Genomic DNA, 23933 nt, shown 5'->3' with positions numbered 1-23933 from the left:
TTAACCATAAATTAAATAAATATTTCCTACTACTACTACTATTCCACCCTTTGTAGATATGCAAAATCATAAATTTATCACTAAATATGCCGAAATATGCTTGTTAGAGGCTGAGTTTCTTCGATTTAATTTAAAAAGCCGATATGCAAGGTGGCACAAAATTAATCACCCCGTATTTTCCACAAATGGCGTCGTATGCCAATCATATTTGACTTGTTAACGAAACAGCTGCAGCAAACAAGTACAAGCAGACAAGCAATGCAGCGAATGAAGATCCAGCGCTCCGCCTCTGGTGGTAGCAGAGGTAGAGGAAGTCCTTCTCAAGATCAGTAAAAACCAGGTGGACTTGGCTTCACTTGGTGTTTCCAACAGGCGCCGGTTAGCACGAGAAAGAAACAACACGCGCGCTTTCTTAAACTCGGCCAAAATCGCCTAAGCGATTATTGCATCAATCAAGAAGAAGATCAAAATAAAGATTTCCATCATTCACAATCATCTTTTTATATGGTAACAAATTATGAAACTTAGATGAAACTTGTAAAGGAGGGTTGAATGTGAACCACACCTAAGCGTCAAGTTTTTTTCTGCATTTTATTTTACATTTTATAATTTCAGACTAACTAAATTTGAACCATGGAAAGATACAAAATCGAGCAACGCGTCAAAGTTATTCAGGCTTATTATGAAAACGGACGTTCAAATAAAAATGAATATCGCGCACTTCGAGATGTTTTCGGTCAATTTAATCGTACAAACGTGCGTATAATCGGAAAAATTGTGCAAAAGTTTGAGCAAACCGGGTCTGTAGGAGGTGTGAAAACACCAGTGCATGCTCGTACCAGTACAGCTCGTACTGCAGAAAATGTTGCTCATGTTCGCGATAGTGTGGTTGAAGAGCCGTCCACCTCAACTCATCGTCGTGCCCAACAATTGCACCTCTCACGCTCGTCGTTGATGAACATTATGCATAAAGACTTGCATTTACACGCTTACAAGCTGCAATTGACTCAAGAACTAAAGCCTCTTGACCATTTCAAGCGTTGTCAATGGTCAGAATGGTGGCAGGAAATGGCAACAGTGAATGACCAAATTTCGAAGAAAATCATCCCCACTGATGAGGCACATTTTCACCTCAGTGGATGCGTCAATAAGCAGAATTGTCGCAGTTGGGCGAATGATAATCCAAGAGTGATTGCCGAAAAACCAATGTGCCCAGTGCAGCCAGTGACTGTTTAGTGCGGCTTATGGGCCGGCGGCATCATTGGACCGTATTTTTTCCAAAATGAGGCCGGTCAGGCAGTTACCGTGAATAGTGTTCGCTATCGTGAGATGATAACGAACTTTTTAGGGCCCGAATTGGAAGATATGGATGTGGACGATATGAGAGCTAAAGGATAAATATAAAGGAGATAAATCGGCACATTAACGGTATAGAACCTCAATTATGCCTTAGCGTTATCGAAAATTTGGACCATCGGATGAAGGTGTGCCGCCGAGCCGCGGCCGCCATTTGGCCAATATTTTGTTCCATGCGTAATTGAGCCACACCAAAATTATCATAATAAAGAAAAATGACAATAATTTCCTAAAAAAAATTTTATTTTATTCAAAAATCATTACCGGTGTTTGAAACTTAACCACCCCTGCTTTGATTTAATTTGACGAGTATCCCATGAGAACTTGTGGACTATTTTGAATTTAGCGCCATGAGGCAGGTATTTGTTATTACACAGCTGCCAAATGTTATTTACTTATTTATTTATTTATTTAAAAGAGCAGCAATTATTAATAACTATTCCACTTACGAAATAAGCACTGGCTTCGGGCCTTTATGGTATCTTAAACTAGAGTAATAATATAGATAAGTAACTGTACAAGAGGATGGGAGATAAATGGGTAGTGTGAGTTTGAGTAGAGTATAGTTTTATATATAGTTTTTGCAAAGAGTTAAAGTTTTAATTTAGATAGTTTAATACATTTACAAATTAAGTTAATGCTCTTGTCATCTGTGCTGTTGAGTAGATTCGAAAGTTCAAGGTTAGGATGAATTGAATTTCTAGGGTATTCCAATCCTGGGCAGGTATCGAGGAGGTGTGCTGTCGTGTAGTCGTGAGCATGGGTGGCTATAGTGTGAAGACATGTGTGTAGGATATAAGGGCTTGATGCCAATAGGATTGTACTTAATTCATTGACTATTGTACGTATCCTGAAGAGATTTTAGTATAATTTTCCAAATATCTTTGATATTAAAATGTGCACTGAAGTGAAAGGGTTCTTGGGCGGCTTCTTTGCCTCTGGTATCAGCACACTCGTTGCCTTGGATTCTGGCATGACCCGGAACCCACATGATCCTTACGGAATTTTTATTTGATAAGATATTATTTCGGATTTCGGTTATTATTGGAGTTTCGTTAGAATGGTTCAATAGAGCGTCCATTACAGATTTACTATCGCTGCAAATAATGAATTTGCCGCCTTTGTCGGAGGCATAAACTACCGCTTCAAACAATGCAGCTACTTCCGCTATTAGTATTCAGCAGTAGGAAGGTAAAGCACCGACTGAGATTGGGACACGAAGCTGGTTTGTGACTGCAAACGATGTACGGGTGTCTGTTTTTGATCCATCTGTATAATGTTATTCAGGCTAATTCATAGAGGGTTTCATGGCCGCGCAATTTATAGAACTTGATGAAATAATCTACCGAAAAAGTGAGAGTTTTGAGAAGATGTTCCAAATCATTAGGTTTTATTCAATAAAAAAGTTATACATACTATATTAACTATTTAGTGTTAAAACAAAAATACATACATTTGCATTTTTTTCCTTACTCTAGTAATGACTTACTATAGTTCTGTGCCACTCCTTTCTGTTCTCACCTTTCAATTCATCCCTTCGCGGAAAATGTTTTACGACACTTGAAGCATTAAAGTATACTCAGATGGAGCCGAAGGCTATTCCAAATACGGCATAGGGAAAGTGTTTTAGTGTTGGCTGGGAACTTTTTTGCTAACAGGCATCAAATATTTCATCAACGAGATCATGAAGTGGCAGAAATATTCAAGTAAAACTTGGAAACATTCTAAGCAAAAAATTAAAAATTTTAAAATTCATAAAAGTTTATTGTTACTTTTCAGCATCGGCAAATTTAGTTTTATTGCATAGCTCAAACCAGTTAAATTTGTAAGAAAAAAGTATTATTTTTTCTATTTTAATTAGATTTGTAAGTGGCATTTTTTTTGTGAATTTCTTTGTGGTTATTCGGTTTTCCACTGAAAATCCAATTTCGTTGCAACAAATTTCTTATAATTGATACCTGAAATGGCTGTTGGGCAAAAACTTGAAAACCACAAGAAACCTTAAATATTCCAATTATTTATTTGCACCAAGAATTCTATTTTTTTGCGCCTTTTTACAGTTTGGCATACACCAAGAAACCCAAGAAGAAGCTGCCGTAAGCCAACAATTTCACGGCCCACTTTCTTCACTTAAGCTGACAAATTCACACCTTTCGGCTGGCTAAGCAAATACCGAACAATGACACATAACCGACGAAAAAACCATAAACAATAAAAATGGTAAGGAAAATCAATTTACATGCTTACACTGCAAGGATAATTGCATTTAGCGTTGGGTTTTTTCTTTGTTTTTTGTTTTGTCAGCGTTGCTGCAGCTTTCGACTTTCGGCAGCCGAATATGCAGCTTTGGCTTCTTTTATATTCTGCTTCTCTTTGCAGCCAGTGCTTTTTCAGCCGCTTTCTCTTCTCGTCTCTTCTCTCTCCTTTTCTCGCCTTGCATTATCTCCTTGCATTGTACATTTTTGTTTATCCTTTAGTTGACACCAACTAACCACGTTGTTATCCTTGTTGTTATCCTTTCGGTATTTGACTTTTGTTCGGTTGCTGATTCGCTTTGTTGCTATTGCTGTTGTTGTTGCTATTGTTGTTGTTGTTGTATTATTGGTTTGGACATTTTGCAAATTGCTTATCCAGCAGTGCGTGAAATCCACTGAGCTTGACAACTTCCGTTTACCACGAACACTGAATATACATACACACACACACAGAAACATATGTACATACAAATATTCACACATATACATACATATACACATAAGCGTTTATCATTCCTAAACTGCTACTACTCGCACTGTGACATGCACCGTTGTCACTTGCCCCAAAAATGTTTGATTGGCCATTCCCTTGGACTACGCATGCAGGCGTATTTACTTTATGTATACACTTCTTATGCAACAAAATTTTCCACAAAATTCCAAACCACAACGAAACTTTCAATTTTCAAGGCGGTAGCAACATGCCCAGTTTTTCACTACTACACATACGTACATACACGTACACTTACCCACATATGTGTGTGTGTCTATGCATATGACCAATATAAACCTGCCAGTTGCTGACTTCCACTGCCGCCTGACCACGCCATCTGCTCTCAAGTCTGTCCGTCAGACTATTCTGTCTATTGCGACCGCATGTGCCTGCGTCTGTTGTGACATTAACACGTTACCTGCCAACTGTTCGTCTCTTCTTCGCCCCACTTTCGTGGTAGAATGTAGCAGTAGCAGTGCTCGGGTGTCGACTAGCCCGGACGATTTGCCTGCTTGAGTGACTCCAACTACCATCAGGTGGTAGTAGTTGTTCACTTTTACCTTCATCTCTATTTTGCGTTCTTCTTGCGAGTTATCGTCGGTGGCAGCTTGGCATTTAATTTGCTGTCTAGTGAGTTTACCAAACCCACAGCATCTGCCTAACACTCGCTTTGTGCTGACCCGCCTTGCCTTGCAATGGTTACTAAACCGAGCTGTCAGTATGGTCAATTGTTTCACTTCTACACTGCAATGGAAAGCTTTTAATCAAGCGGTTAGTGCTGTTGGTTCTCAACTTGCAAAATGTCACCACCATCACTCCCGTAAACCTGCCCATTGGTCAGTCGATCATAGCGAAATGTGTAGGAGGGAAATTTATTGATTGCTCTGAAGCACTTAACCTATAAAAGTGCGACTTACGAATAATGAAACTAGAGGAGTGTTGAAGAGGAATGCCGTACGAAAGCAAATAAGCAAATGTATAAATTTGAATATAAAAATACAACGCCTAGAAATGTTTTAGAAAAGCAAGGGAATGTATTTGTGGCGTTGCGGTTGAAGAAAGCATGAAGATATTTCAATAAAGTGCCAATTAGTGCAGATCCTCTGTACAAAGCAATTGACGCATTTTGCAACACAACACATGGGCAGAAAAGACTCGGGCCTAACAAAGAAAACAGATCTTTTTTTTTGTTCAAATTAGCTTTATTCATCAACGTAATTTCCATCAAGAACAACACAATCATTCAGCGTCGCTCTAACATTTCAATACCACTTTTTTAGGCCGATCTATCTTTTGCCTCAAAATAGACCTCAGTTTCTGCGATAATCTCTTCATTCGAGCGAAATTTCTTACCGGCGAATGGGTTGGAGCGTGGCTATCGAGACACGAATCTCGGTGAAACGCCAAATAAAGAAAAAGTTTTTTTCTAATAGCGGTCACCCCTTTCCGAGAGAATTTCTGCCATTAAAAAGCTCATACAAAATATCTGCCGTTCGGAGTCGGCTTGAAACTGTAGGTCCCCCCATTTGTGAAACAACATCAAGACGCACACCATAAATAGACGGAGGAGTTCGGCCAAACACATATATTCATATATAAATTTTGTTTTGTAAGGTCTGCGAACAGCCAAGAGTCGTGGAAGCGAATACAGTGGATGTGGGCGCAATTCGAAGTTCAATTCCTGTAGTTTCATGGCACGGTGCATTGTCTTTTGTTTGGTCAGCAGTGAGCAAATGAGGCACTCACCTTGAACAGAACTTTCTCGTAGTCAACTGCTCATACAATATAAAGCCTACTCGTTCTTTTGAGATCTTTACGATGTCAGCTAACTCCCGCAACTTCACTTTTCGATCACTGAAAACGATTTTACGGATTTTGTTGATGTTTTCTGGTGTTACCGCCTCATTTGGACGTCCACTAGATGCGCATCGTCGGTTACTCTACAACCTGCGACCACGTTTGAAGTCAGCAAACCATCGATTTACTGTTGTTTCCGATTGGAGCGGAGTTCCCATCATACTTTTTAAGCCATTGCTTCGCTTGAACGGTATTTTGTTTCTTTTTCTTTTTCACGAAATTTTTTTTGAAAATGACAAAAATAGCGTCACTCTTAACAAAATAACTCACGAACTAATAATAGAATATCATGAAATTTTAACAGCTGTCTTGTTGTTGAGTAAACTTTAGAACACCTTCTGTGCGTTTGTCCGGCATTATTAACAAATAGCGAAAAGAGTTATTCAAAAACAAAATTTTGCGCCACCTTGTATAACATAATGATATATAAATTTTTTTTTATATTGTAACAGCAATCCTTTACCTTCTAAACACATTACTTTTTAATCTCATTGCGAACTGCTAATACTTTATTTGCCTCTTAGTTTCGCGGCCGCTGTGGCCGAATGTGTAGGTGCGTGACTACCATTCGGAAGTGACCAGGTTGGAATGTACGGGCATGAGAGAAAAAGCGGTCGCCCCTAGGTCTCTGCCATGAAAAAGCTCCTCACAAAAAACTATTTGCCTTTGGGAGCCCACTTAAAATTGTAGGCCCCTTCATTGTGGAACAACATAAAGAAACCCCAAATTAGAGGAGGAGCTCGGCCAAATAATTAGCGCTTGCTTACTCTACAGTTTTACCTTGCCTCCGAACGGCGAATGGTTTTTATAAGGAGATATTTCGTGGCAGAAATACTGTCAGAGGCTTGCCATTGCTTGCTAAGAGGCGATCGCTATCAGGGAAATCCGTTTAAGGGATTTGTACAGATATCGAGAGGTGTATTAGGGATTTAAAGCGAAGTATTCAATATTTAAAAAATGAGATATAAGATGGGTAAATCTTAGCTTCGCAAAAGCAGAACAACTGAGGAATAATTTCTGAGTTCAATCCGCCTCATCCTCCAGATTGTTGTCCAGATAGTTGTCAGAAAAGAAACTCGAAGTTATGCCAAGTCACACCTAACAAACAATGTTCGGTAGAAGAACCCTCAATTTCGAGAGTTATTGCTTGTGTTAAAGTCACTCATCAGCGACTCGAATCCGTAGCCTGAAGGTCAACGCGATCTTACAATCTGGTGCAGACTAAATAATTTAGATCAATTTAATTGTTTGATTACTTTTTCCATTTTCATAACTCTGCGATTAAAGAAGTTCTTGTCCTTGTTGGTAAATGCATGCCCTGCTCATTTTCATAAGAGTTTTTGAGGCCAGTTTTGTACCATAAAATTATCAATAAATTTTACTAAATGTTTGAAAAAGTGATAAATGATTCCTAGCAGGTCTGGACTCTAAGGCGGATGCAGTGTAACCTTCCATCGAAGTTTACGAAGCTTCTAACTCACCATTAAATATGTATGCGATCTGGAAAAGAAACACCATCCGGAAAAATGGTACAAAACTAACCAGAAAACCTATTATATTAATTAATTTTGATCACTTCTGGCCGATCACTTTCTTCACTTCGATCGGTTGGTGACAGTGGAGATCCGCATATTTGTCTCAATAAAAGCAGTTCAAAGCGGCTGATTCCCTTCCAATACCACCAAACATACAATAAAAAATGCTTGGTTGCTTATCTGGGCCTAGCTATTATTTTCTGTGGTTTCACTGCGACCTTTTTCAGTTATTGCACTCAACCTAGTTTTGTTGTTTGATCTAGTTTTTATCGGCAATCATCATCCGCTCCAAAAATCGGTAGTCTTTGTTACGTTTCAGCAAATCACAGGCGTAATTTCGATCCAAAAGTTTCGTAAAGTAATGGTGTCATGTCGAAATTATTTCACAATTTCATGATTTTATGAACATTTTCGAAAATCAGTCACCAGGCAAGTCTTATTTTCGACTTCCATTTAACCGGTACGGAATCACTGGAACCACCACTTTGCTGTTGCATTAAATACTATATAGTTAATAGCTTGAGCTTAGATTTTTTTAGCTTCGTTTTTAGTTGTACCCTATAATTTATCGGATTTTCTCATTCTTACTTCCATTTTAGAAAATGTTGACACAAAACTGGCTTTAGCAATCGCAGAATTGTCAAAGAAATATTTTTGAAATAAAAAACGAAAATTTTCTAAATCTACAGGGTATTGTTGAAGTTATTCAATGGCCAATTTGAGTTGGCGGACCCTTTATATAATAACACATTCACTAAAGGGCGATTCCATGTCAAGTGACCCAAGTATTTTATCAATTTTTTTTTTTTAATTAGTTTATATGCATGAGTATAATAAGAACTAAATGGAAAATTTGGAAAAAAAATTAATAATTTTTGAATGAATTTATTCAATGTTGAAATTTTGGTACACATTTTTTAAAAGTGAAATATCTTCGGTTCTTTTTAACTTCAATAGTTTCAGGATAAAATATACTAAAATTGTTTTTTTAATTTAATTTCTTGTTTAAAATTAAAAAAAAAATATAAAAAAAATAAAAAGATTTCTTTTGTGATTTTTGAAAAATATCCCTCTTCAGATTTGTCATTCTCATTTCTGTCAATAATAGCTGAGACTATGCTCAGTAATCCCTAAAAGTTCTAAAAGTCTAATTCTCTTATTGTTTGAGTTATATTCCAATACGTACAGGGTACCACTTAAAAATATCGTTATTTGCTTACTAATGCACGATCTTTCAATCGACTTGCCACGAGTACGTAAGTTCGAGCTTCGCTAAAGTCGTATCGGGTATTTTTTTAGCTAGATGAAAATTATCGATATCAATAACTATGGTTTGACACTGTGTTAACATTTCTGTTCAGTAAGGTTTTGCAAGTCATCATGAAACGTTTAACGCTAGAACAACGCTTCCAAATTGTGGAAATTTACTTTGAGACACAAAAGAAATAAATCTAATCGCGAAGTTCATAGAGCACTGGTGGCATTACTGGTCCTTAGACGGACAGCTGCCGTTACGCTGAATGGCGAGCGTTATTGAGCCATTTTGTGTCCAAAAATTAATCAGGTAAACATCGACGACATTTGATTCCAATAAGATGGTGCAACTTGAAACGCCATACGGAAAGATTTATTGGAAAAAGTAATTAAAATTGAATAGGCCATGAAACTCGTAGCCGCGGCGAAGATATACCGGATATCATATTCTAAAAATAAATGCCATGCCATTATCTACCAGATCTTTGTTCGCCATCCTCAAATCTAAAGCCTCTTCCTGCTTTTCCCCCTGTTTGGTTTGTTCCCTTTTGGTTTTCCTCTGTACCGCATCACAATAGACGAATTTTGATTCTTTCAATGCAGCGGGCAGTCATTTATCCTAACATATCAACTAGATTATAATAAAAGGAATTAATTTCAACAGCAGTTCTGTTTTGTATTATCATTTTAAGTTCTCAAACTTAAAAATCGCTCTAAAGGAGAAATCCTCATCACTTTGTATGAGGAATTATGGAATTAGTTTGAAACAATTTCACAAATGCATTTAGGCAGCAGACAAATCAACATTTAATAAGTGAAATGAGTTAAGACTGCCGTAATATTCCGGGTACTAAGGTCGGTTACCCCAGTAAATTCTCTCCCAACTAAACTAAACGCAAAAATGCAATTATTTGTCCGTTAAAGCAGCCAACCTAAATCAGGAGCTTGATTTTCGTTGCATTTTCTGTTGGCTTATGTTTTTATTGTATTTTAAATGTGACTAAAGCGCCCAATTCATACAAATGGACAAAAGCTCGATGCGTCTCTTAGAAAATAGGTGGTGTGCATTTTCGGGCGCTCAACTTTTGGATGGGCAACTGTTTTTTCGTTTTATATTTCGTCTAGTCTGGTCTGTCGCAGTCTCGGTTTGCCCATTAAATTGCACTTTTCTCACAAATTGACTTAATGGCGTTTGCTTGCGTTCCCCAGCAGTGACAATCCTCCCAATGAGCATAACAAAAACAATGGCAAGCAATAGTAGCAGCTGCCGTTGCCACTGTGAATGCTACCAAGTATTGTGTGTTATTTGCATGTGCATTCGCTCTCCGTTCGGTGTCGGCCGTCGTTCCCTGCGGTCTCGTAATGATGTGGTAATGTGTACCACTATTTGCTGTTTTAACTGTCGCAAAATATTTGAGATCTCGTTTTGGTATTTCCTTTGTTTTTTTTTTCTTTTGACAGTGTACGAGTGGAGCTGTGAAGTTGAAAAGCTTAAATTGGACTCTTTTGGTTTAGTTTCCACAAGGTCCACCCTGTATTTCAAAACAGCTGAACTTTTCGCAAATAAATAGGACATTTTTGATAGTATTTCTTGGAAAATTCGAGCTTATGAATTCATACTAGAATGAGGGTTGCCTTTTATATTTTGTGACAAAAGATGAAATTAACTCGGGAACATTTTCATGCGACGATTTTGCGGTTTTCGACGAGGATTATCGAGACAAGAGTGCATTGATCAACTTATTTCGACTTTGAGCATTGAAACTCCAAACTTAGCCACCGTGAAACGCTGGTACAACAAGTTCCATCATGGCCGTTTGTCCTTGCACAATGAATTTCGTGAAGGCCTACCAATAACGGTATTTTTGATAGAAAAAATGTTGCTGAGTGTGATCTGATCGTTATTTGATATGTGGCCAGTTAGAGGTATCTTTGGGCATTTGTAAGACCGGCAGAAATTGAATATTGCACGCACATTTGCTTGCTCGAGCAAGAAGCACCTCAAAGCAAATAGTTGCCTGTTTCTTGGAAAGTCTGGTATGACGCAACTGCACCACTAGGGCAACTTAAAAGAGGCTATTCTGAGTGGTACACAACCTTTTGTTTGACAGAAGTATTCGGAGAATTGAGGAAAACCAAACGCCGAAGACGAAGACCTCCAAACTATCCTAACTATAGAGTTTCTGAGCACTTGAATTAAAAGGCCATCTACCTTACAGCACTGACTTGGCACGTCATACTTTTTTTTTCTCGAGCATCAAAACCAAAATGCGAGGTAAACTTTTCCAGCGTCTGAAAAAGTTCAAAATATCATAAAAAAAAAAATAAAAAAATGTTCGAATATTTTTAATAAAATAATTGAATTTTTCAAATTTCGAGAAAAATTTGTTTCGAAAAATTTTTCAAACTGTGAAGAGCAGCACCAAAATTGAAAATAAAAGTATTTACAAGTTCTTACATCTTATCTTTTTAAACATGACATTTTTAATGTATTAGGGTACCTCTCAAATAAAATAAAAATATATTTCTTGAAATCCCTGCAGCTACATAACCGCTTATTTACTGATATAGGGGCCCATGATTTCGTTTGCCTGAGCGGCGTAATTGAAAAACAAAGTGAGTCCAACGCGAATCTATTGTTTTAAAGGTGGTATCCAAGGCGAATTCTGCATTCTTGGGTAGTATCGGCGAATCAGCTGATTGGCTTTTGTTCTTTCGCCGTGTCCATACGACTGTCAGCGAATGGAACATGGCGAATTTATTCTTTGTTTTCTACTTTGCCGTGACAGTCAAACTCGCAATACGGTGTTGGTGTTCTAGTGCCACCACCTTTTATGAATGGACCTTGAGTAAATCGAATGTGGAAGGAACAAAAGTTGAACAATTTGAAATAGAAACCTTTGTGTTCAATTGAGATTGTCTACAATTATTTTTTATGTGTTGCAATTTTCAGTAGCGGCCGTCAGTTTCTTTTACAATAAATATTGAGTCTCATAGTCTTGGAAATTTATACCAGCGAGCAGCTTAATCAAATTGTGAAAAGTCACTTCAAAATGGTGGATGTTCTGATTTGAATATATCACTGATTTTTTCACCAACTTAACGTACCTGCTAGTAATTTGGTGATCTGATTATTCAAGAAATTCACGGCAATTCTTCATGCAGTTCTTTGTAACGATGATATTGCAGCAGTTAGTGACAACGTGAATCAGAATGAGTGTTCACTTCGATTCCGCATACTTGTCAGCAAACGAGTCTTTCAGCATTGTGCAATGAATTTTTACTACAGCTGGGCATTTAAATGCTCTCAAGTTTCAAGTTGGCATAACAATTTCAGCCAGCAGAGCAAACGCAGCGCTAAATGTTGATAGAAAGAATCATTCATCTACTACAAGTTATTGCTCGAAGAAAATCATCTTCTGTGCAGCGGTGCATTTGGGTCCTGATAGTTTTATCAATAAATAGAATTGCAGCATTTTCATAGCTTCAAAGACCCTTATAAATATCTACCATGATCCACCGCTTGGTGCACATTTGGGTACCGTTCATCTTCGATATTTTGGCTGGCGAAGACTCACCATTAATGGTGCTCTTTATGTGACATGATGCAGAATTTCTTCCGGTTTAGAGGTTTAGCCTGTGGCATACCGAACAAAAATTTTTTTGAATTCGAAATTTTAAGAGATTTGTTATATTTCTGCCCTTAGAGGAAGGCAATACGGCAATACGACAATGCAAATCCCATTCCTAAACTTAAGCGATTTGACGCGTTATGGTAGATATTGAGCCTGGACTATGATAAATTTTCGAAAATTGCAAAATACGGCTAATGAGTGAAATCAGTAATGAGACGCTCAATTAGTAGATTTTGTTTTTTATGTACTAGTGAATGCTCGAAAGTTTTTTATATGGAACAAAACAGTCAGCACTGTCAACAAAAAAAAAATTAAGAAAATTTCAAGAATCATATAGTTTAAGCCAAGGCGAATCTATTAAAAGCGGTGTTGGTAAATCAGCTGAGTTGTTTTTTTTCTTTCGCCGTGTCCATGTGGTTGTCAGCTCAAAATGAAACAAGGCGAATTGATTAGTTGTTTTCTAGTTGCTTAATACTTTGCCACCATTTTTAATAAATGTATCTTGGTTTAAGCTTACTCAGCTCAAGCTTACACAATTTTATATAAAAATTGACTATGGTACAAAATTGCATACCTAAAAGTTTCTGAAAATTCTGGCTAAAAAATTGTAATTTGGATGAAAATTTGGTGGAAATTTATAAAATTTTGCTCACAATTTGATGCAATGATTTATATGGCTTATATGGTTTATGAAGTATACGCTGTATTTTTTCTAAAAAAATAAACGAAATAAACAAAAATTAATCAAAACCTTGAAATATGTTGCGCTACTTTTGTTTTAACCGCCACTTGCTCTCTTTATTGCAATACAAAATCATTTAAAATTAAAACTTTCCCTCTGAATGACATACCCTATATGAGACCAAAGCATAAAATACCTATAGTCGTGTACTAAGAATTAAATATTTCAGCTTATCGTCCTTTTTTTGGCGTCTCAACCTCTGCACTTTTGGCTTCTTTTAACGCCTTTGCGTTAGCTGTTAATTTTCTTCAACACTTTTGCCGTCAACATTTTGTCGCTATGAAGTTCGAAGAACAAAGTGAAACAGGAATTTAAATAATAATCGTTTAATTACAATTAAACTGAAACGTTCCATAGAGCGGAAAATAAAAGAACAACGCTGAGTTGGGACAAGGTGAAATGCCAACTGATGGATTGCAGCCATTTGAGCGCACTGCACACAGACGCATACATACACATACAGCCACAGTATAGGTATGTATTCCTTGCCCACCACTGCTGCTCCTGTCAATGGCTTAAGACTGTGCAGCTGCGTTAGCAAAGACAATGGCAAAAGTTCCCCAGTGCGATGGAAAACAAAATAGCAAAAATACCGACAGCAGTAAACGCTTATAGAGTCGGCAGTATTATTAATTTTTATTATTATTATTATTATTACACGCTTCCTCTTCAGCGCACAGCTTCCTCACTCCTCGACAACGTGAGCGCTTTTATCCTGAGCTTTCTTTTGTCTTCCTCACTCCAGCTTCTGTTGTACTTTGTCGTGAATGCGTGGGAGGCAACGCAGTGGAATTGGTATAACCAGCAAATTAGCATAACTTTAGGCGCTGTAACCATGCCAGCTAACGACTGTAATACCGACTTCTGAGGCAATGAAGTTGCTAAAGTAAGAAACAAAAAGAAAGAAAAAAACTAAATTCAAAATATTGAAAGCAGACTTGTTGAAGAAGTTAAATATGTAGTAGTTGTTGCGGTGGGAACGAGACAGGTAAAAACCATTGAAGTTGCCTGATTGTTTCAAGTTGCGTTAAGGGGTCAGTCTACTTTGGAGACTCGAAAAAAAGGCTATATTCGTGATTTTTTTTTTGAGAAAACTATAAATGATAGTAATATAAAATTTGTTTGATTTATTAAATAAAGTCTTAAAATTGAGAAATAAATTTTTTTTTATTCAATTTTATAGTATTTTTAGTAAAAAAATAGCAGTGAAGCGTAACGTCTCAAACATGGGTTGGTGAGGCAGCTCCATCAGAACTCAAGAACGGCTTGTCTGAAACAAAAAAATCAAAATGTTTCAGATTCAGTAAGATACTGGCTACAAAATGACCCTCGGATATTAGGTTTTAATGAAGACAAAAAAAATGGCTGATAAAAATGGAAAATTTTTGATAGAACGTTTTTTTTTTCGCATATTTAAAAAAAATATATAGTAAAAATTTAAAATTTCAAAACCCCCGAGCGTCAATTTGGTGCAAATTATGTCTAGAATAGGTGATCCAAATTTTATGAAAATCGGTTGATTAGTTTTTGAGATACAGTGGAGCTAGATTTTGAAAACGTTGTTTTGAGAAAAACGCGTTTAAAGTTTTTAATGCACGCTATACGCGCAGGTAGACGAAATGATGTTCAGGTAAAAAAAAAATAGTTAGAGTGCTCGGATTTTCTTAAAATTTTTACACAATATTTCTGGATATATATACTTTCAAATTATGCAAAAAAAAAATTGAAAAATTTTAAAGTGACAAAGTAGACTAACCCCTTAATGAAAATCGCTGGACGGCAAATGAAATTTTAATTAACCATTCAATGTAAGGGCAATGCAAGAGCAAATAAGAGACTAACAAAAGGCAGTGCTAACTGTGTTTTTTTCGCAAAAGCCACATGGCACGTAAAGGGCAAGTAAAAATGATGGGCTGTGTGAGTCTAAATTTATAAATTCTTTGCCCATCCACTCTTTACATTTCTGTTCTTTACTTTTGGTCATCGAAGGTCTGTGAGCGCGTCATTAATTGTCGGAAAACTATTAATTCAATTGGGTTGAAATTGTCCGTTAGTATATTTCAAACATTAAAATGTAAAATATAAATTTTTCGAAAATTCTTACTACCACCAACCCCTCTTTATAACACCCATGAGTCTGGTTACGTAACTGAAACCACGCGCAACAATTGAGCGTCTCAACTAAACTCGGTACACTAGGCACTTTTGCTATATTCTCAACGTGGATAGTGAAAGGAGATGAAAACCATGCCCGATAATTTTCAAAAGTGCTAAAAATGGGATATTTCATGAAATTAGGTGTAAAGGATCATATTAAAGAGAAAATAACGTCTATTGAAAATTTTTTGGAATATGGATGAGTCAGCGTCTACTTACTACGTCAGTAAATGTGTGGTCCTTTCACAGATTCACACAGAGTTGTATATTAACGCTTCGTGGGATCAATATTTTGCACTGATGTGGATATAACCTGAAAAGTTATGGCGATCCCTTTGTCCAACTTGCGGGGATTACTCAGCCTAGTCTCACAAATTTATAAAGATAAAATATAAGAAAAACGTCTGAGAGGAAGTATTTTTCAAAAATTACAAAAAAAAAATATTTTCCAAAAAAAATTTCACTTTTTCCAAACCATTTTCCCAAAAAAAAATATATATTTTTCAAAACAAATAAATTTTCCAAAATATTTTTTAAAAGAAATTTTTTCTAAAAAGTTCTAAAAACCCTAATCTTTTCTAAATTTTTTTTCTAAAACAATTTAAAGTTGACAACAAATGTTCTAAACAATCAAATTATTTTCTGAACAAATATAATTTGCTTTCCCAAAATTTTTTAACAGAGACATATACTTTTTAAATTAAATTTTTTCCAAAACATTTTTCAAAAACAACCAAAAATTTTTAAATTTTTTTTCAAAAAATTTTAAAATAAATAAATTTTTTTTGCGAAAAAACTAAAATCTTAAATTTAAATTTAATATAAATTTAAAAGTTGTTTGCTAAAACAAATAAAATTTTTGTAAAAAATTTAATTTTCCCAAAAAGTAAGCTTCACAAAAATAAATGTTTTCTAAAAAAATGTTATTTGCTTTCCAACAAATTTTTAACAGAAAAAAAAAGATTTAAATTAAATTTTTTCCAAAACTTTTTTCGAAAACAGTAAATTTTCCAAAACATTTCAAAAAAACAAGAAATTCTTAAATACATGTTTTCTATAATAAAAAAAGAAATTTTTTTACTTCATTTTTCCAAAAAAATTAGCTAAGAAGTATGGATAAAATATAATATCTTCTGTTTTAACATTTTTGTAATTTGTAATTTTTAACAGAAAAATATAATATTTAAACTCAATTTTTTCCAAAACATTTTTTAAAAGCAATAAATTTTCTAAAATATTTATGAAAAAAAATCGTATGAAAATTTTTTTTAAAAGAAGAAAATTTTAATTTTTTTCTGTAAAATATTCAAAAAAATCAGCTAAAAAATATAAAATATAATATGTTTTGTTTTCCTAAATATCTTTAACAGAAAAATAAAATGTTTTTCTAGAAAAATGTGGGGTTTCCCAAAAAAAGTTATTTTTTTAATTATACTTGATTTTAAAATAAAAAGAAGCGACCATATTTCCCTTTAAAAAACTATACCAAAATTTTCAATTTGGGTTAATCTGAAGATTGCAAAACTTTTTTCAAAATTGTTTTATTTTACTTTTCATTATGTAAAAGCCTACAAATAAACCAATTTTTAAAAGGATAGACGCCAATTCCCAAAATATTTGGATCACTTGACACGGAATCGCTCATTAGAGAAAGCTACGCTCAATTCTCGAACAATATTTGTTTTGATGCGTCAGGCCACACGCGCAAAAAAGAACTCAAGCGGCAATTGAGATATCTCAACGAAACCTGCAACGTAGGTATATAACTAAGCAGATTGACGTGGTTGGCATGTGGCCGAATTTTGTTTTACGTCAGTCTACCCGTTGTCCACACTTGCGTTCTGCCGATAAATAGTCGACATACATCAGAGAAACTAAGAGTCCTTGAGGCGAGAGTTTTTGTGCATCCAAAAGATCGAATTAATAAGTCATCGGCCTTACTGCCTTAATTTGGCCCCTCATAATTTCTTTCTGTCCCCGTACATTAAAAGTCAAATGTGAGCTCAAACTTTTTTCAACGCCTAAAGAAGCTATAAAAGCCTTGAAACAGCTCATTTTGCAGGTATCCACTTCTGAGTGGCCAAAGTGCTTGGAAAATTCGTTCAAGCGAATGCAGTAGTTGGAGGTAGGAATATTTTGAAAAGCAGCATAGTAAATTTCGTTATTATTTTAATGTGTTTTCATTATTGGACGCAAAAATTGCCTTCCATACAAATCGATCCTCCCTAGTGTTCATAGTATGATAGTAAATTTGTAAATACATATGTTTTGCGCACTCAAACGAGTTTTTCCTCTTCGGTGATCGTTTCAAAATTGCTTTTCTAAAAATTTTGTGCACAGTTTAACGCTTTAACAGCCTTTTTAGGGAACTCTCATTGTACCTGTTTTGAGAAATGGTCCAAAATACACATTAAACTAGGAGTGAGTGAGTTAAAACCTACTACAAAAAATGTCTCGTTAAATTCTGATATAGAAATCTGAGGAGAGAAATTATATTTGCAGTTGCTTTATGTACAAATTTTCGATAAACTATTCGCACTTGCAAACAAAATTTTCAAACTTTAATCCTCCGTAAGAAAAAACTAAAAATCGCTGCTCTGGTACTGCTTTCGGCACAGTTGCTCCTGGTTACATCCTCTTTCGAAATTATTAGTGTTTGTTGGTGTTGAGTAACCAGCGTGGGACTGTGTAATACTTGCTTTATTTTTCATTTGTGTTCCTACGAGAGTAATCGAACTAAAATGTATTATGTTAAATTTAAAAAAGTGACAGCGTTCGTGTTTACTGACATTTTGTGTAGCTATCGCATTAGATATGCTCAGCCTTGAAATACGCAATCACACGAGAATAGTAGGGATATACTCGCAATTAGCAGTGTGATTCGTACTTTTATTTCCTAAATGCATGCACATGCACTTTTACACCCATACATATGTAAGTATCTGTGGCAGTGTTTTGAATTATTCGCACAATCCCTCGCTTCAACAATACCTTCAATAAAGTAATACCAAATTTGTTACAATGCGAACTTTTTTGCAAAACACAAATACATACATTTCAGATAATACTTAGGTATGTGTGCTATGGATGAGTATATACTATATTTGTGTTTTTTCTGTTCGTGAGCGAGTGAAAACGCATTAAAAGGATTTAAGGTGTGCAAATTGTCAGTTGGTTGGTTGGCGTAGTAATAGAAAAGTTTTGTAAATTTGATGTAAACGGCAAGTGTTTTTACGAGCTGCATACACAGTTTAAGCGCGGCGAATGACGCATGACGAGTCATGCGATGAAAAAGGCAAAGCCAAAGGCAAAGTGCATTGAATAAAGGATGAGGATGAGCATTTAATGAAAGTTTGAACATTTAAGGGCGCACTACAAAAAGTCTGGTGTTGGGCGGTATTTAGGTTAACTGCTTGGCTTTCAAAAAAATAAAAAAGCGAAAAAAAACTTGTACGAACTGTTAAAATGCCAATTAGCGTAAATGAAGTATGCGAACTAATGCTGATAATAATGGGTGGAGAGTGAAAAATAAGTTTTCAGTTGGGAAGCAGCGCAAGCAGCGTAAAAAGTGGCATTAGTGTTGAGCATGAAAATGGGTGCCATAATGTTGTTGATGTTGATGAGTTAGTTAAGCGATTAAATAGATTTAGCGTTAGTTAGAAGCACACATACCAATGTAAATATGCAGAAAGCGGGTAGAGAGATGAGTGTTGGCTGTGTCGGAGTATCGATCTCGCATACACGCACATAAAAGGTACATTCCAAAGTAAGCAATAAATTTCAAAAATAGGTACTTATTATTGGGACATCTATAGATATCCCCCATTGATATATTCGCAAATTTTAATGAAATTTGAACTAATGGAAAATGAAATGAGAATAGCGATAAGCACATCGATCTTAAGATACATGAATCGGAGGGTTGCTTGAAAAGTCTGTGCAAAGTCGCACTGCGTACTAAGTTTAGTCAGCTGCATCTCTTGGAAGACCACACACCAAGTTTCAGCCAGATCGGTCCATTTATTTGTGTTTGGCATTCGTTTGAATCGAGGAAGTCCGGAGATTTTCCTTTTCCATCACGACAACGCACCAACTCACGCCGCAGAAATTGTAGTCGCAAAATCAATGGATATAGGGTTCCAACTCGCTTCACATCCCCCCTATTCCCAGATTTGGCTCCCTCGGAACGAATTTAGAGAAATTGCTGGCGGAGTGTTAGTTTTGTTCGTCGAGAGAGGACTTTACTACTCAAAGTAGTAGAGAGATTCTCTGGATTCTCTTGGATTTCAAAGCTGACATTGTTATCGGTGCTAATGCTGGTCCCTAAATAAACGAAATCTCATACAACCCCAAAATCATAATTGTCAACAGTGACATGGGTGCCGATACGTAAGTACGCCGACTGTTCTTTTGATGAGAGGTGAGAGGAGGAACTTCGTTTTTTCCTCGTTCACCACCAGATCCAGTCGCTTTGCTTCGTTACCCAGTTTGGAAAAGGCAATTGCGTACCCATAATAAGATAACTGTTTGGTCGCTTTCGTGGCATGGAAGGGATATTTTTGCTTTGTTGACTTTTTTCGTTTTTTTTTTACTTTTTTTTTTTGCAATTCACAGAGATCTCAATTAATTTAGCAGAAATGAATGACAAAATACCGTCCACGGTTGTTTAGGACTAAAAGTAGCTTTGTTGCATAAATTTAGCGTTCGACTTCTTATTTCAACCGGTAAAGCGTTAATCAGGAGCTTAACAACGCTTCGCAAGCCTGATAGGCTAATAGAAAATTTAGTATACAAACTTAAAGGGACAGTTTAAAATGGATTTTGTATCTCAAATGGATTCTGTATCAAAATACTTGGGCTGTATAGAAGTGCGCTCTGCAAGCACCATCTGATAAGTAGGCAGTAAGTAGTCGCTAAGGAAGCTACTAAAACAATACTTTTGCGCACAACTGAACAACTGCAGTGCGATATGAGTTCAAAGGCAGATAGCCTACGGCTTAAGTATGCGCTTTTTACCGCCTCAGCTGTTTCTGCAAGTAACGCAAATTTTATTTGTTTTATCATTGCTTGCGCGCACACACCCACACACACACCACTTTATTATTGCCTCTTTGCGGGCAATGCTTTTATTTGAAAGTAGAAGAGATATAAAATACAAGTAAAATAAAATATAGTTCAAATGCGCTGTAGTACCTCGCGGCGGAGGTGAATGAAAGGATTTGCGTTTGTTATTTTGTTATCCTGTCGGCGCGTGCGAAAACGCAAAATGAGCCTACCAAATGAATGACTGTTTATTGCAGTGTCTCACTGCTTCACGCGGCTCTGCCATTCAGGTGCCACTTTGTGCGAACTTTGTATCATGCAACCAACTAAAAAAGTTATAAATACAATAAATTTTCCTCGGTTGTTATGGCCACCCCAGCGTGTGTTCTTTACCTAGGCACTTTACTCCTCAGCTTGCGTTGTTCGTGTCTGTTTGGTTTTGTTTTTTTTTTGTTTTTGGTTTTTTGCCATCTTTTACAAACGCGTTAGTTTGTGAAATTATTACTTGCCGTCAGCGAAGCTCCTAAAATGGTAAAATGAAATCAAAGCAGACATTTTTTTGTTGGCACCACTTCCTTCGCCACTTCCAATTGCACTTCCTATTGCTCAGTTGACGTTAAGTGCACTTGTGCGCCATTTCTGTATTATCCTGTTTTCTATTGTTTTCATTCAGAAGAATATTTCCGTTTCCTCAGGTCCGCAGTCCGCAATTATTCCTTTTTTAGCATTTTTTGCATTTTACTTTTTTCTAAGTTTCTCCTTATTCCGGATACGGGAACCTAAAACGTTTGTCCATTTCTGCACTGTTGATTTTCTTCGGTGAGTCGGTGAGCCTTGCCGTTGTCCTTTAGGCTGACTTCGATGTTAGGTTCGTTTGTTGTGTTTGAGCAAATTTAATTAAAAATTCTCTCCAATTGGTACACACAGCTGTATAAATAAGCTTAAGCAAATGGTGTAGCAAACAAAAAATTATTTTACAAATGAACCAATCGGAATTCATATTAATCGCTCTAAGCACATTTCGATTTTTCTGCTAATTAAAAAGCTTTATGCTGAAATTTATATAAATAGTTATAATAATAAGCGATTTCGTAGAAATAACTTATTTGCTGGCGTAATTGGCAGGAGAAAAGCGTAATACCCCGAAGAGAAATAGGGGTTTAAATGTATAAGATTTTTTAAAATCCTGAGATTTTAAATTTGGTTAGCCAAAGAACGCTTTGTCATTTGTGCATTGGTGTCCATATTAATTAAGCGGAGAATTTCTTTTGACAACAAGTAAACAGATACTTAACAAAACTGAAGTGAGCCTTAAGCTACTTAAACTAACTTAACGTAACGTATCGTAACTTAACTTAAATGAGCTTAATTTGACTTAAAGCAACGTAAGTAAATTTACCTTGACTAAGCTGAACTTAAAGTAACTTGACTTAACTTAATTTGGCTTTAATCTAACTTTCATTCCAACTTAACTTAATTTAGCATAACATAATATATATTAATTTAATTGAACTTGACTTAACGTAGCATAACATAACATAACATAGCATATATTAATATAATTGAACTTGACTTAACGTAACTTAACTTAGTTTGGCTTTAATCTAACTTTAATTAATTTAAGTTAACTTAGCTTAACCGAACATAACTTAACACAACATATGCACATATATATATATATATATATATATATATATATAATTGGCGCTTACAGCCTTTTTGAGTGCTTGGTGCTTGGCCGAGCTCCTCCTCCTATTTGTGGTGTGCGTCTTGGTGTTGTTCCGCAAATGGAGGGACCTACAGTTTCAAGGCGACTCCGAACGGCAGATATTTTTATGAGGAGCTTTTTCATGGCAGAAATATCATTGCCTGCCGAGGGGCGACCGCTATTAGAAAAACGTTTTTTTTAATTTAGGTGTTTCACCGAGATTCAAACCTACGTTCTCTCTGTGAACTCCGAATGGTAGTCACGCACCAACCCATTCGGCTACGGCGGTTCGCCAATGTAATACAACATATATCAACTTAATTGTACTTAACTGAATTTAGGTTAATTTTACTTAACTTGCATTTTTTTAATAGAAATCGAATAGGTAAGAAGATCCTTCTATTAATACTACGTCAGTAAGAAGCTTTCAACGTCTACCTATAGGCTGCGTGGCAGGAGCGTAGCCTTTTTTTACTGTTTTTTTTTTTGAAGGCGCTTTAAGTCAAAATTTCAGAAACACTTTAAAGGCGCCCTCCCACCAATGGTATGTGGGGCACGTTCCCACTAATACTAAACAAACAATTTCCCACCTAGGCTAAATTCAACCTTGGGGCCATGAAAATATAACATCTGGGTAGAACCGCATTTATGACCGAAGACACAACAGATACCTGCGTTCTCCTGCAGGCATATGAAGGATATATGTATGCCAATTACTCCCACTGTATTCATAGGTGGTTATAAAGTAAAAGAGACATCGAAAAAGTTGCAAAAAAGTTATATTAACACACTACCGTCTTGTCTACTGTCCGATATTTTAGTGAATGTTTCACTTAAAAGTCTATGGTTATTGTCGGTTCATCGTACTCCGTCCGCCTTCACTGCTGCTGCTGTAACTGTTGCTGCATCGCCTTACGTTTCCAATCAATATGGGGGAGTCGCGTCATGATTTTAGCTGCGAAAGTTTGTGCTGCCTCCCACTTGCTGCGGGTTGCGCATATATCTCGTATGAGGGTACTGGGGGATGGTTGCCAGCTGAGCAATTGCGTCGGTGCCTCCATGTTTGCTTCCTAACCACTCATCAACACGTGGTTTGAGTAGGTCCAACGCTTGCTTTGTGACTGATCCCACCGCTGCTGCCCCTAGCCAATTGTCAACAATGTCTTAATTGCTTTTTGTACTCATATGGGCTATGCTTCTTGCCTGTTATAGAGCCGGTTCATTTCATCTGAAGAGGTTCAGAGTGAGCGTAATCAGTCACAGTTCTGTACGTGAAAGCTACAGCGCAACGCGCCTAGCCTGTGTTTCTGGGTGACTTCCGCAGATTGGACTTTTTGGTTCCTGCCCAGATGGAGTCAGCTGCCAATGATCGTAGTCGAATGCGAACTTGAGGTCTTCCTATATTAGGTAGGACCCCAAGATATTTGATCGCCTTCTTCGAGATTATTTGGTGGCTACCAATGTACAGCTCACTTATTAGAACTGCTTCAGTTTTTTGACCTGCTAATTCTAACTAAGTTTCGTTAAGCCATCGCTGCAGTTTCGCTGCAGCATCGTTGCACTTTTTCTTTAAATGATCAAGTTTTCTATCAACTACCACCAGTGCAATACCATCAACGTATCCCAAAATTTCGGCGTTGGCCGGAAGCTTCACCCGCAGAACTGCATCACAAGTGACGTTCCACAAAGTTGGCGGAAAGCGTAGCATATCGAAGTACATATTGACATTTAGCATAGATTATTAAATTAAGACAGTTACCATTTACAAGTTTTAGGAATGCTTGGTATGTTCAGTTGAAGTAAGCAAAAAGCTTCAAGTTGGAAGAGGAATGTATACTATAAGTACATACAAGTATATACATACATACTATATATCAAGAGAGTAATTATAACCTGCT

This window comes from Anastrepha obliqua, chromosome 3, assembly GCF_027943255.1.
Source record: "Anastrepha obliqua isolate idAnaObli1 chromosome 3, idAnaObli1_1.0, whole genome shotgun sequence".
Lineage (NCBI taxonomy): Eukaryota > Metazoa > Arthropoda > Insecta > Diptera > Tephritidae > Anastrepha > Anastrepha obliqua.
The sequence above is the reverse complement of the archived record's forward strand: the minus strand, read 5'-3'. Positions refer to the sequence as shown.